At 43.4% G+C, this 14,850-nt stretch overlaps 1 pseudogene; it reads right to left on the bottom strand.

Annotated features, from left to right (window-relative positions):
• Window positions 1-5,839: 5,839 nt before the first annotated feature.
• LOC135971879 (protein DEK pseudogene) lies at window positions 5,840-12,886 on the bottom strand (annotated as a pseudogene).
• Between the last annotated feature and the right edge of the window lie 1,964 nt (window positions 12,887-14,850).

Genomic DNA, 14,850 nt, shown 5'->3' with positions numbered 1-14,850 from the left:
CCTGTGCACACCAGCTACCACTAGGCAGTAAAAATAATTTACCCAATTCAAACACATACTGTGCCTGCGCTATGTTAAGACTACTGGCAAAGAGGGTACAAAGCTAAGTAAGGTCTATCACAGCACTCAAGGAATTAAGGACTAGAGGAGGAGTCCATTTATAGTACAGTATGTGTGCAGTTACCATTTAGTCAAGGCAAACAAAGTGTGAGAAATCCTAAAACAATAGTACCTACAGGGTAACATGCCATCACGGCCCAGAGAAGGAAAGCAACTGGTGCACTCATCACATTATGTTGTCAGCAGTACTTGCTTACATTGTGTCCCTCCCTGACAATCCTTTCCAACCTCTGTCAACCAACCTCCTTCCCCACAATCACACACACACAACCACACAACCAGGAAGGGAAGCCATCGAGCGAGTATTGTGAATCCTAAAAGTGGCTCTGTAGTTTAAAAGTCCAATGCCTGTGCCTGAAGAAAATTTGTCTTTAGCTTCATCAGGTGAAGAAAATTGGTTTTATAACACAAGGCCCACCAAACCAGAAAAGCCCAGGAACGCTTCTCCAAATGACCCACTTAGCATGAGAAATCACTCGGAGCAAACTGACACACAGTATTTCTCAAATTTTTCTTTTTCACTTAGCAGAAGGTAAAGGAATACAACTGAAGTTAACAGTAAATGACACTCTGGCCATTTTGTTCCACTACGGCAGACATTTAAGCTAGTTCCATCTGGGGAACTGAAACAGAATCATGTTCATATCATAAGCCACAGGAACCAAATTCAGTGGAATACGTGCCCCCTCAACTGGACCAAACTTGTACTTAATGCAGCCTGCAAATCCCCAAGAGTCCACGACGGAATACAAGAACAGTAACGATGATTTATCTCAACTGATCTTAGCTCCTTCACAAACTTGCCAATAACCACCTTTCAAGAACTTCACCGTTTGTCCTCATCTGGGCAATCCAATGGTTTAGAAAAACTGAATCAATTGCTTCTTCGAAAAATAAAACAATGCACGGGGTGGCAGGGAGTAGTAACAAAAAAAAAGGCACACTGGTTTTTACTGTACTGAAGCAATAAACTCTCCAACTAACTTCATTAATGAGTGTCAGGAAAGAATGAACACCAAAATACCGCTCAATTCAACTTTCATCGTGAATTCCTGAGTTCACAGTAGGATAATTAAATGTGACCGTATTACTCTGCTACAATAACTATTTCCAAAACAAAACAAACCTATCTACCCCCTTTCTTGTAGAAAGGGTGGGGGGGTGGGGGAGAAAGAAAGAAAGGAAGGAAGGAAAAGAAAAGAAAAGGTCTTTCCTTTTTTTCAACTTCACATACTTCTTGGCTTTGCAAAAAAAAAAAAAAATTAGTTTCAAAGTACAGCTGCAAGTTGGACCGGCTGCACGGGTCCCAGAGCGCTTGGGGATCGCACAGGTCTCCTGGGCCGCTCAACTCGGAGCGGGGCGGTTTCACCCGGACCGCGCCCCCGAGAAGCGGCGAAGAGGTCACAGCAGGCGGGTCCGCCGGACAGGTTTACCGTCCGCGTTGGCCCCGGGGAGCCGCTCCCTCGCGCCCGCAGCACATGTTCGCGGCGCCGACTCCACACCACGGCCGCCCGCCCCAGTGGAGGAGTAAGTCTGCCCCAGCGGCGCCAACCTGGGTAACCCAGGCAGGGGTTCGGGGCCATCCGTGGCCAGGCGCGCCCCCCACCCAGAAAGCGACGTTTTCTCTCTTTTCTCTCTTCTAAATTTTGTTATTTAGAGTCTAAATTTTATTATTTTTATTACTTAGTCTTCTAAACAAATTTTAGAGTTGTTTTGTCAAGTGCCAAAAATAAATCTGCTGGAATTTGTACTGAAATTTGTAAGTATATATATATATATATATATAAATTGTATATAAATTTGTATATAAATTGTGTGTGTATGTGTGCATATATATATATATACACACACACACAGATACACTTTTTTTCTTTTTTTTTTTTGAGACAGAGTCTCACTCTGTCATGTAGGCTGGTGTTCAGAGGCATGATCTCAGCTCACTGCAACCTCTGCCTCCCAGGCTGAAGTGATCCTCCCACCTCAGCCTCATGAGTAGTTGGAACTACAGGTGTGTGCCACAGACACGCAGCTAATTGTCATCTACCTGCCTCAGCTTCCCAAACTTTTGGGATGACAGGTATGAGCCACTGTGCCCAGCAGAAATTATATTTATAAATTAATATGAAGACAAGCTGATAACATATTTATAACATGAGATCTGCTCATCCAGGAACGTAGAAGGCAAATCTTTCATTCCACTCAGCAAAATTTTGTCATGTCCTTGATAAAAGTCCTGCACATCTAAGTTTATTCCTAGATATTTAATTTTTGCTGAAATACCTGAAAAACTACTTCATCACTATATCTCCTATTTGGGACAGACATTTGGGAAGGCTATTGATTTTTATATAGAAGAGCTTTTAACCAGTAATCTTAATTGTCTTTTTCGGTTGTTTCCTTTGGATATTCTTAAACAATTATGTCAAATGAAAAAATGATTGTTATTTTTATATAAAGACTATGACATCATGGGAAAATACAGTAAATACTTTTTAAAAGAATATAAAAGGTGGGGCGCGGTGGCTCAAGCCTGTAATCCCAGCACTTTGGGAGGCTGAGACGGGCGGATCACGAGGTAAGGAGATCGAGACCATCCTGGCTAACACGGTGAAACCCCGTCTCTACTAGAAAATACAAAAAACTAGCCGGGAGAGGTGGCGGGCGCCTGTAGTCCCAGCTACTCAGGAGGCTGAGGCAAGAGAATGGCGTAAACCCGGGAGCCGGAGCTTGCAGTGAGCTGAGATCCGGCCAGTGCACTCCAGCCTGGGAGACAGAGCGAGACTCCCTCTCAAAACAAAGAAACAAACAAACAAACAAAAAGAATATAAAAGGGCCAGGTGCAGTGGCTCACGCCTGTAATCCCAGCACTTTGGGAGGCTGAGGTGGGCAGATCATGAGGCCAGGAGATTGAGACCATCCTGGCTAACACGGTGAAATGCCGTCTCTACTAAAAAATACAAAAAAATAGCTGGGTATGGTGGCAGATGCCTGTAGTCCCAGATATTGGGGAGGCTGAGGCAGGAGAATGGTGTGAATCCATGAGGGAGAGCTTGTAGTGAGCCGAGATCATGCCACTGCACTCCAGCCTGGGCTACAGATTGAGACTTCATCTCAAAAAAAAAAAAATATATATATATATATATATATATGTAAATATATATATATATGAAACATAAAACTATAGAGAATATGACCTCAACTATAGAGAATATGACCTAAACTATTTAAATATATGTATCACGGTTGTATATTTTACTAGCAAAGAAAAATACATACTGGTAGAAAGTGGCCATCATGTCAACTGTCAATAGTGGTTATATTAGGTAGAGAAATTATGGGAGACTTTAATTTGTTTCTTTTTTCTTTTCTGAACTTTACAAATTTTCTCAACAATGGTTGCTTATGAGTTTTATAATAAAAAAAAGTTTAAAAATTTTTCCAACATGGAAAGTTATATTTCTTTATGTACTAAAAACGAAAACAAAACTTCCTATTTGAATACCTTTGACTTTTACTGCAGACTTACAGACCCTTGAAAGAAAAGGCAATTCCCTCCCACTAGTTCTGGTGTCATTCTCCCATCTCTGCCTTCACTTCCACCTTGGTCTTTTTTCTACTTCCCACCTTGGCTAGTGGTCACTACCCAAAATGCTTGCTTGGCTTAATGGTTAGAATTCAGGGAAAAAGAGATCCTGAATTCCTAATCTAAACTAAGGTTATACATGTGAGAAATAATAAAGAGAATCCAGGTAGTAAGTAAAATTTGAAGGACTTAAAATACCCAGACTTTAATTCCTCTAAGACTATAGTCATTACCCATGTTTTTGTTTTTTTTTTTTTTATCATATTATCTCTTAACATTTAATTTCTAAATATGATGTTTATGAGGAAAAGAGAAAATAACTTGGCTTCTTTCCTCACCGAATTGTTGTTCTTAGTATCTTCTAGACATTCCAGAACTGATGTCAGATTTGGCTCAACAGAGTCCACAAATCATATTGGTGAAGAAGATGAATAGGATTCCTGTTTAGCACAGAGACACCTGTGTTAAACGTTTACATACAGACTAACCCAAATATGCAATTAAGCCACACCACTAAGTGGCAAGATGACCATGGATTTAAACAAAATGTATCAGGGGGAAAAGGCAACACATTAAAACCCATATGAGGCACCGGACTTCTAAGACAGCCATTCTCCTTGCATAGCACTGTCTGCTGCTACAGATCATAGAAGTCAACAATTTTCTTCAACACTGGTAGGCAGTCTCTAAATGGGCCCGATCACGCTCACCTCCTGCCATTCACACCTTTGTAAAATTCCCACCCCTGGACCTTGTGACTCACTTCTACCAAGGAGTATAAAGCAAAAGTAATAACATCACTTCTGAGGTGAGGCTACAAGGAGACTATGATGCCTGCCTTGGTCACCCTTCTCCTGCTCTCTCCATTGCTCCCTCTGATGGAAGCCAGTTGCCATGTGATGAGGTGCCCTATGGAGAGGCCCACATGGCAAGGTATTGTAAAAGGCCTCTGACCGATAGCCATCTAGATATGGAGGCCCAGTCCAACAGCCTCTGAGATGAATCCTGCCAATGTGAGCTTGGAGATGGATTCTCTCCCTATCCTGCCTTGGGATGATCACAGCCGCCACCAACACCACTGCCTGGTGAGAGGCCAAGCCAGTGAACCCAAGGTAAACAGGACAGAATCCTGACCCACAGAAACAGATAATGTGTGTTGTTTTAAGCTGCTAAATTCATTACACAGCAATAGATAACTAATTCAAACACCATAAAATTCTAACATTTTATTCTATCACACGAACCAAGTAATACCAATAAATGCCATTACTATACATATATTTTTGGGACATAATTACATGTGTTTTTTTGGATTTATTTTTATTGACAAGGTTTATAAGAACAAATTAAATATTTAAAATCAAAGGCCAATTATTAGGTCTCATTTAGTTGCTTATTTTGTTCACTTCTATTTACCTTTCCCTAGTGTCTGAGTAACTATCAAGAAACAAGTCAAATCTGTGAAAATACCTGTTAACATTCAACATATATTTTTATATATTTCTGTTCTATGATGCAAACATAGTTTTCAACACTTAATTGGTACATCAAATGTGTCATTCTGTCATAAGCAGCATGTTTTAAAATTCAGATTTAATAAACTGATTTAAGACAGTAAATTTGAAAGACAAAATCAGTCTCATTCGGGAGTGGTCTATTATGTTGATCATCTAGAATCAACACTGATTAGCCAAACTTTAAAAGCCAAGAGCCCCAATTCCAGAGAAACATTAAATTTCTTTAATGTAAAAGTATATTATTTTTGAGACACACCTTGTCAGAGATATCCACAATTGCCTGCACATTATATTCTGGCATTATGGCCGGGCGCGGTGGCTCAAGCCTGTAATCCCAGCACTTTGGGAGGCCGAGGCGGGTGGATCACGAGGTCAGGAGATCGAGACTATCCTGGCTAACATGGTGAAACCCCGTCTCTACTAAAAATACAAAAAAAAAACTAGCCGGGCGTGGTGGCGGGCGCCTGTAGTCTCAGCTACTTGGGAGGCTGAGGCGGGAGAATGGCGTGAACCCGGGAGGCGGAGCTTGCAGTGAGCCGAGATCACGCCACTGCACTCCAGCCTGGGAGACACAGCGAGACTCCGTCTCAAAAAAAAAAAAAAAAAAAAAAAGAAAAGGAAATACATTCTCTTTGCTGGTATAATGGTATAAATCAGATCTTCAAATCTATGGGAATGAGTCATCTTCTCTGACCTCTATCTCAAGAAATTAGCTCTTTTACAGTTGTTTTTATGAAATCTTTTCTTTCACTTTAATCATAAGTAGGATAATTTTCATAGACCTTTTTGCAAACCTGTTTCATTGTGACTTGGCTTCCAAGTTAGCACTGGCCAGTAATTTCTTTATTGTTTCCTTTAATTCTTCATCTGTAGGGGGTTTCTTCAACTTTTCAATTAAAGGTTCATCATCTGAACTATCCTCAGACTCACTTTCTTTTTTGCAACTGTTTTGATTCTTCTTGGTGATGCTGCTATCTGCTTTATTAACATTGGCACTTTTCACAGATTTTTTACTTTTAGAAGTAGTTTTCTGTTTAGGTTTTTCTCTTTTGGCTGTCTTTTTTTGGTGGCTCCCCTTCACTTTTCTTATCTTCATCATCTGAAGACACTTCTTTGTTTTTCTTTTCATCTTCATCACTACTAGATTCATCTGACAGAATTCCAGGACATTTGGTTAGCTTAGCCTTCCTTGCCATTCCAGAACTGTTCTGTTCCTTTTTATTGCCTTTGCTAGAAGTTGTTTAAGATTTTGGCAATGGTTTGCCAGAAGGCTTTGGATGCATTAAGAAATTCAAGATCCTCTTCACTAGTTCACTATTTACACCTGATCTTTCCAAATCAAGAACCTCACAGATGCTCTGTAACACGGCATTTCTAAATTTTTTCAACATTTCTTCCTTTGTTTTATATTGGACACTTCCTTTTTCAAACGGAAAGCCACAGAACTGACCCACATTCTTGTTTAATGAGGACACAGTGCCTGGCCTGTTGTAAAGCAGTTTGTGTAGATTTCTAAGTTCATCGGTTTTCTTCTTACTTAGAAAAAAATGTATCCTCTCAATTTCACAAAGTTTCTGCCCCTTTCCTTGTGCAATTGTAAATGGCTCTCTCTGTAAGGAAGGGACTTGTATTGTCAACCTCTCTACTTTTTTCTTCTCCCTCTTGCCTTCCACGATGCGACTCTTTTCTTTTTCCTCCTCCCCGTCGTCGTCGTCGTCGTCGTCGTCGTCGTCGTTGTCCTCGTCCTCTTCCTTCTCACTCTCCTCTCTGGGACTGGGCATTTGGGGTTCTTTCTCAGTCGCGGGCTGGGCGGGGCTTCCCTCTCCCTCCGCAGCAGGGGCCGAGGCGGACATGATGTGAACCGCGGATCCCAGTTGATACTGTATAATCAAATGTTTCAACATATAGAAGATCTCGGTGAACCATTATTTTCAAAGTGACCAAGGCATGATGTTATCATATCATGCAAGGGTAAAAGATCCAAAGTTCAAGAAAAAATCAAGTTTTGATGGAGTATCAAAAAAGAAGCCAAGGCAACATGGCAAAACCCTGTCTCTACAAAAAATACAAAAAATTAGCTAGGTGTGGTAGTACATACCTGTAGTCTCAACTACTCTGGAGGCTGAGGTGGGAGGTTCACCCGAGTCCCTAGAGACTGAGGCTCCAGTAAGCCGTGATCATACCACTGCATTCCAGCCTAGGCAACGGAGCAAGACCCCATCTCATAAAAAAGAAAAAAAGAAAGAAATATCCACAATGATCTAAAATGGCCATCTGTATGAGATTGGCCTTTCTTCACATTTTTTCAAGCAAATATCACACAATAAATGGAATACAGATGCAAATGACAAATCAAACATCAAAGAAATTTGCAAAAGATTTTAGATTGTACTACTTTGGGTTTAGAAATTTTCTTTTCATAAAAGCATTTATAACAATATTTGGTGAGCTGTTAAAGAATATTTTAAATATTTCTGATTTAATTTCTAGTGATAAATACCAATAGATATAACCTACATGCACAAAAGCTCCTTGGGCCATCAATACATTTTTACGAGTGTGAAGGAATCCTGACCCCAAAACTTTGAGAACTGCTACCTTCCCCTCCACTTTCTTCCTTCCCTAGAATTTCTTCCTTGGAAGAAACATTCCTTTGCCATTCTACATTAATTTACTTAGTTCCACTGAGGCCAGTTTTGCTACCTCTCTCCCATCTTTCCACATCCCTCTTTTGACACAAAACCTGACCAAAGGAGTCTACCAGCCCACCCCATTTCCAGTGATTAGCTGTCAGGTGGGCTAAGCCAAGCAAATCTGGGTTTTCTCTGAGACTAGTCCTCTCTTTCTGGGAGATATGGAACCACAGGGACAAGATAGTCAACTGAGGGGTGGTCAGAATTCATCTTGCCTAAATGAGAAGAGGTTAGGCAAGTTTCTAGAATGCCAGACTGCTTTCTAGAAAGTCAAAGATAACTATACTTTCTGCCGTGACTGTGAGAATGCCCATTTCATTGCACACTTTCTAACATTTTTACCAATCTGATATATAACAGCTGGTACCTAGAAGAAAAAAAGGCCAGGTGGGGTGGTTCATTCCTGAATCCCAGCACTTTGGGAGGCCAAGGTGAGTGGATCACCTGAGGTCAGGAGTTCCAGACCAGCCTGGCCAACATGGTGAAACCTCATCTATACTAAAATTACAACAATTATCTGAGCATGGTGGCAGGCACCTGTAATCCCAGTTACTCAGGAGGCTGAGGCAGGAGAATCACTTGAACCTGGGAGGTGCAGGTTGTAGTGAGTCAAGATCATGCCTTTGCACTCCAGCCTGGGTGACAAGAGTGAGACTTCATCTCAAAAAAAATTTTTTCCATACAATATAATTTGTTCCATCTCTAGAAAATGAATCAGCAATGAGAAATGAAAGCCACCTCTTGGAAGGTTTCAAGGATTTAGCTCTACCTATTGATGTCCAAAGCATTAGTTAAGGTAGAAAACACACACACACACACACACACACACACACACACACACACTCACTTACTTACCCCTATGTATTCAGTACCAGGAAACATGAATGACTAGATGGTATAGTCATCCAACACAACCACAGAATAACTGAAGGCACTATGTAGAGGAGTAACTTATGACATGGATCTACAATATTGTTGAGTGAAAAAGCAGATTACAAAAACAAAATCTGATTTTGTAAGGGAGAGGGAACACATACGAGCACAGGAGAAAAGAGATGAGCAGAGGACTGGAAAGATACAAAATTCTCATGGTGGTACCTTCTGAGTGGTAGAATTATCGGTATGATTTTCTAGTTTTGCCTAAAAATTTTCTAAACTTCTTAAAATAAGTTTTTGTTATGCATATTATAAAACATCCATCACCCCAGGAAACTTCACCTTGAGCACAAACTCTACAATATGTTCAATGTTTGTTCAGTTTAATATTTAAGAGATGATCTTTTTGGAAAGACATCTAAAATGATGACCTATATTTGAACCTATGCATTAATATTTTTCAAGAATATGCTTTACATTTTGTAATTTTGATAAGGTTAAGCTTTATAACCATCTTGAAAAGATAAGTGTTCTATTTGTCTTTAAAATATGACCTACAATATGCCAGTTTTTAAACAGTAAATGATGCTCAAAAATCGCAATATAAATTCAGGCAGTGTTCCTTACATGGAGTGTTTAAGTGATTCTAACACTGTTCTTTTTCACCGGTTATGAAAACACAGAACAATTACTTAAGCATCTAAGTATTCAGGTCTTTTGTTTCTCCTCCATTCTATTAGTTTTATAGTAATTGTAAGGCCTGTGAGGATGAAGTTGTCTGTGACAGCTACCACAAAGCTTACTATAAGCAGACAAATTTCAAACAGGTTTATCACCACTACCATCCCCACCATACAACTGTCTCAATCAAGGGCAACACAATTCAAGGTTAGCAAGGCAAACTCTTTACTTGTCACTGCTTAAGAAAGGATTTTTTGGTCTTATTTAGAAATAACTTTCTGTATCTATTTTTCTCCACAAATCCACTGAGACCAACGTGTGGCTCTATCTCAAGCACCAACAAGCAAAACTGCCTGCCAGTATGTTCATTTTCTGTATCTTTCTAAATGTAGGGCATGGCGATCTTTTGATATCATAATTTTTTGAAAACTGATGCAGAAACTTCTTCTTGAAAGTTCAGCCGGGTGCAGTAGCTCATGTCTGTAATCCCAGCACTTTGGGAGGCTGAGGCAGGCAGATCACGAAGTCAGGAGTTCAAGACCAGCCTGGCCAACATGGTGAAACCTGTCTCTACTAATACTACGAAAATTAGCCAGGTGCGGTAGGAGGTGCCTGTAATCCCAGCTATTCAGGAGGCTGAGGCAGGAAAATCACTTGAGCCTGGCTGGCAGAGGTTCCAGTGAGTGAAGGATCGTACCACTGCACTCCAGCCTGGCTGATAGAGTGACACTCTGTCCCCACAAAAAAAAAAAAAAAAATTGGCCGGGCGCGGTGGCTCAAGCCTGTAATCCCAGCACTTTGGGAGGCCGAGACAGGCGGATCACGAGGTCAGGAGATCGAGAGACCATCCCGGCTAACACGGTGAAACCCCGTCTCTACTAAAAAAAAAAAAAAATACAAAAAAATAGCCGGGCAAGGTGGCGGGCGCCTATAGTCCCAGCTACTCGGGAGGCTGAGGCAGGAGAATGGCGTAAACCCGGGAGGCGGAGCTTGCAGTGAGCTGAGATCCGGCCACTGCACTCCAGCCTGGGTGACAGAGCAAGACTCCATCTCAAAAAAAAAAAAAAAATTTCAGATATACAGCAGTTGTAATTCTTCTGAAGGCTGGTTATGGGACACATTACTTTCATACTTTGCCGTTCAATAAATATGGGGTGGAGAATAAAGTAAATTGACAGAATTATCATATAAAATAAAATTCTAAGTCCTCTGAAAACAAAAGAAACTTAAAACACACACACACACACACACACACACACACACAAACGGTTTTCCCTGCTAATCATTTTAGAACCACGTAGATAACCCAGAGCCCACAAAAGCAGAATAAAAATTCTAACACTTGGTAAAATGAAAATGCACATATATCCCTGTCATCTAAAAAAATGCTTAAGGATTCAAAGACAGAGAGCAATTACAGCTACTGAGAACATCATTGTAAGCAAACTGAGGCAGAGAAAGGAAAGGTGCTGATGAGGATTTGAACCATCTAAGCTGCAGAAACCCATTGGGGGTTTCCTAGGTTCCGAGCTGGCATTATCTTTCAGAACGATCTTCTAGAAGAGATCACATAACACTGTTACAAAGGATCTGGAGAAAGGGACCCTGGCTTCATGACTCCGACTCTCCAGTCATGCTTTACATTTTCACTTCTTACACTCTCTTTCATATGAAGTCAATTTACAGACTTTCATCAAGCCCTTAGAGACTTTTTGTACTATCCACGACAAGTTCTTGATGTTATCTCTGCACTTTTGACAAATTCTTAGCAGTTAACTTACAAGGCAGTTAAGATTTTTGTTCCAGCACAACATAGCTAGGATAAGGTCAGACATTCAACAAAACAAATATTTCCCAAGCATTTATTGAGTGGGAGATAAAAAGCACAAAGCATAATTATAAAACATTCTCCCCTGCCACCATAAACATTTTTTTAAAGCCTTACAGAACACAGCATAACATGACCAAAGCAAAAATAGTAAGGACGAAAGAGGGGAGGAAGGGGAAATATCAGCATGAACTAAATATGACCCAGAAGAGCCTTGATGGTCAGACATGCAAAGCCAAATTGGGTAGCGTTAGTGGGTGGCTGTCAGGGGCACATTCTACAGGGGAAAAATAGCTGATACAGAAGCCTGAAAGGAAAAGCAGGCAGAGCGCCTGTACAGGACTCTTACCTGCAGCATCCACGGTACAATGCGCCTTTCCAGAACACAGCAGGGGCCAGCCCCGCCCTGGGGAGAGGGATCGCTCAAACAGCACCAGAGGCTGCATTCCAACTTTTCCTCCCTCAAGGAGTCCGTTTTCATTGTTAGTTTCTCCTTAAACACAAACTTAAAAACGATTGGCTGAACATGCAGGAACAAGGAAAACCTGACAGAAGAATGAGGCCTTTACACTTAAGGGCCTTGGGTCCGCGTGAGGTTGCTCAGGTCTGTAATCACACAACTTTGGGAGGCAGAGGTGGGTCATTTGAGGTCAGGAGTTCGAGACCAGCCTGGCCAACATGGTGAAACCCCATCTCTACTAAACAACACAAAAGTTAGCCACGCATGGCGGCGGGCGCCTGTAATCCCAGCTACTCGGGAGGCTGAGGCAGGAGAATCACTTGAACCCATGGATTGTCAAGAGAAGGAGGCTGCAGTAAGCCGAGATCGCCCTACTGCACTGCAGCCTGGGCGACAGAGTGAGACTCCATCTCAACAAGCGCCTGCCCTCATGCCCAGCTAACTTTTGTATTTTTAGTAGAGACAGGGTTTTACCATGTTGGCCAGGCTGGTCTAGAACTCCTGACCTCAGGTGATCCACCCCCCTCAGCCTCCCAAAATGCTAGGATTACAGGGAAGAGCCACTGCGCCCTGTCAAAAACAGAAAATCTTAAAGGCCTTTCCCTTTTCCCCTCCTGGGCTCAAACATCAGCTGGAGCCGCCCTGCCACGCCCCCTCGCGGTTCTGAAGAGCGGGCCGGCTGACTGAGCGCGATCAGGGTCCCCGAAAGGGCTGCGGGCGACGCGGGCTCCCAGCTCGGGGTTCGGGGACGAGGGCGAGAGGTGCCAGCAGCCCCCAAGCCAGCCCCCCGCAAGGAGAAAGAGAGACGCGCCCTCCGCCTCCTCCCACCCAAGCCTCCGGCAGTCCTGGCTATCGGGGCGGGCTAGTCACAGGAGTAAGGGGCGCGTTGGCCCCGCCCGGGGAACCGGGGCCTCTCCGGGGCAGGCTCCCCTTTGTCCAGGTACTTCCGGAGCCTCCTCTCCACCCTCGCCCTGCCCCTTGGGGCCGCCGCTGGGCGCTGACACGGACACTGACACACAGATGCGGACATCTTACCCTCATCTCCGGCGGCAGGGGCGCGGAAGGTGAGCCGGTGAGGAGCCGCTGTTATGGCCGCGACCACCTGGTGGGGCCGCTCCGCTGCGCTCTGGCGGCTCCGCCTCTTCCCGCTGCCTTGACTCTAGTCGGAGCACTGCAGGGAAACCGCAAGGGACACCGAGGCCTCTGCAGGGAGCTGTGGGGCGGCCCCTGGGCCGCTGCTCCCCTAGTAACCGACTCCACGGACAGGAGGCGGGGCTCCTGTGAAGCGGCAGCTTAAAAGGGCAACAGCACCACCGCCCCCGCTGCGGCCTGGGAAGGGGCTGCCTCCACCCCGTCCCCCTCCCTCTCATCCCTCACCCCTCACCCCTCACCCCCCACCCGTCACTCCCGCGCGCCCAGTGAGCACCCATTTCGGCGGGTGCAGGAGTCCAGAGCATGGGCGTGCTTCCGGCTGCCCTCTCCTTTCCTTGACCCAACACTACTGGACCCATCTTGTCCGTTCCTCACACTGGCAGACTGGAGGCTCCCGGCGGCACAACTGCCAATGTGTGTGTGTTTTGGCGGGGAGGCACAAAACCACCAACTCGTGTGTGTGTGTGTGTGTGTGTGTGTGTGTGTGTGTGTGTGTGTCCGTGTGTTTGTGTGTGTGTCTCCCAAGGGAACAGCACTGCTGAGTTCAGGCTGAGTATTAGCTCGTAGACTGTCAGCAAAATACAGTCACAAGAAGGCTATGTGCTGTTTTGTCTTTTGCAGTGACATCATGTTTGCAGTGACATCATGTGGCTCATGTTTTATGTTTTTCAGAGTTCATTAGTTTCTGTTTGTTCTCAGTTAATATCCAGCTCAATAGATTGTGTAAGTACAATACCCCCTGAAAGTCACCTACATAAAATATAGTGAAAAATTTGTCACCCACTTAAACTATAGTTGAAAACATGTACTCATTAGTTTTGTGTAGCCGACACTGGATACTGGGTAAGGGCACAGGATCCCAGGGCTAGACTGCCTGGGTTCAAGTTCCGATTGAGCCACTTGCTGGCTTTGAAATGCTTGACAGCTTTAAGCCTCAGTTTCTTTTCCTTTTTTTTTTTTTAACTTAATCCCAAATGTGATAGTAAGTCTCAGTTTCTTGATCTGAAAAACAGAAATTATTCAATGAGAGTCTGTATGAAAACTTTAAAGGTTTTAAAGCCCCTATCTGGCTCAGGAAAGTCCTCAGCTTTAGCTGTTAAAGTTTTAAAAGCCACTTTAAAGTTTTTAAAGCCACTGCCTGGCTCAGGAAAGCCCTCAGCTTTAGCCATTGATAGCTATGATTATTATTGTGCTGGGTACACATGCATTAATGAGGCAGGAAAATGCTCAAGGATAACAACCGATACCCAGGTTATCTCATCCGACTGAGACAGATACATATACATGCATGCTCATGTTTTAGCTCAGAGCCATTTGTCTAAAAGGCTGTTGAATTCAGAGGCCCAGGCAGTATCAACTTTACTTTGTAGTGGAGCCATCAGTTTTGTTAATCAATGAAATTGACATAATGCTCTTTTTTTCTTTTTAGCACCAGCCATGTGCCTAGAGTTAACTGTGTCAAGAAAAGCATGCTTCAAGTGGCTGGAGTGAGCAGTTCAACCTGTGGAGGAATGAGAAATGATAGTGTTGAGACAAGAAACACAAAACCCAGGGTAAGGTAGGAATCACTGAAAGTCAGGCAAAGGAACTGGCATCCAGTGATGCGTCAGGCTTTGCCAGCCTCTGGCCCTACAGATGGCTCTTGGGAGAGGAAAAAATTAAATCAGACCTGAGGGCACAGATCCTGAGGGAATGCCGGCAGCTCTGGGCTGTCTGTGAGAGTCCAGATTTGCTGCTTCATCCTGGGGCTTTAGGCAAGTCCCTTTTCCTCCCAGAGCTCCAGTATCCCTTCTATCAAATGATGATGTTCTGCCTTTCTCCTAGGATGGCTGTGGAGATCCAGGGAGGCAGTGGCCATAGGGATGCTATGTTAACTGCAGATGCAGCCGTAGGAGCACTTTGCTAACTGCCAACGTGAGTTCAGACTCTTCAGGCTATTT

This window comes from Macaca fascicularis, chromosome 7 (genome assembly GCF_037993035.2).
Source record: "Macaca fascicularis isolate 582-1 chromosome 7, T2T-MFA8v1.1".
NCBI classification, from domain to species: Eukaryota; Metazoa; Chordata; class Mammalia; order Primates; family Cercopithecidae; genus Macaca; species Macaca fascicularis.
Note: the sequence above shows the minus strand (reverse complement) of the source record. Positions and strands in the feature narration are given on the sequence as shown.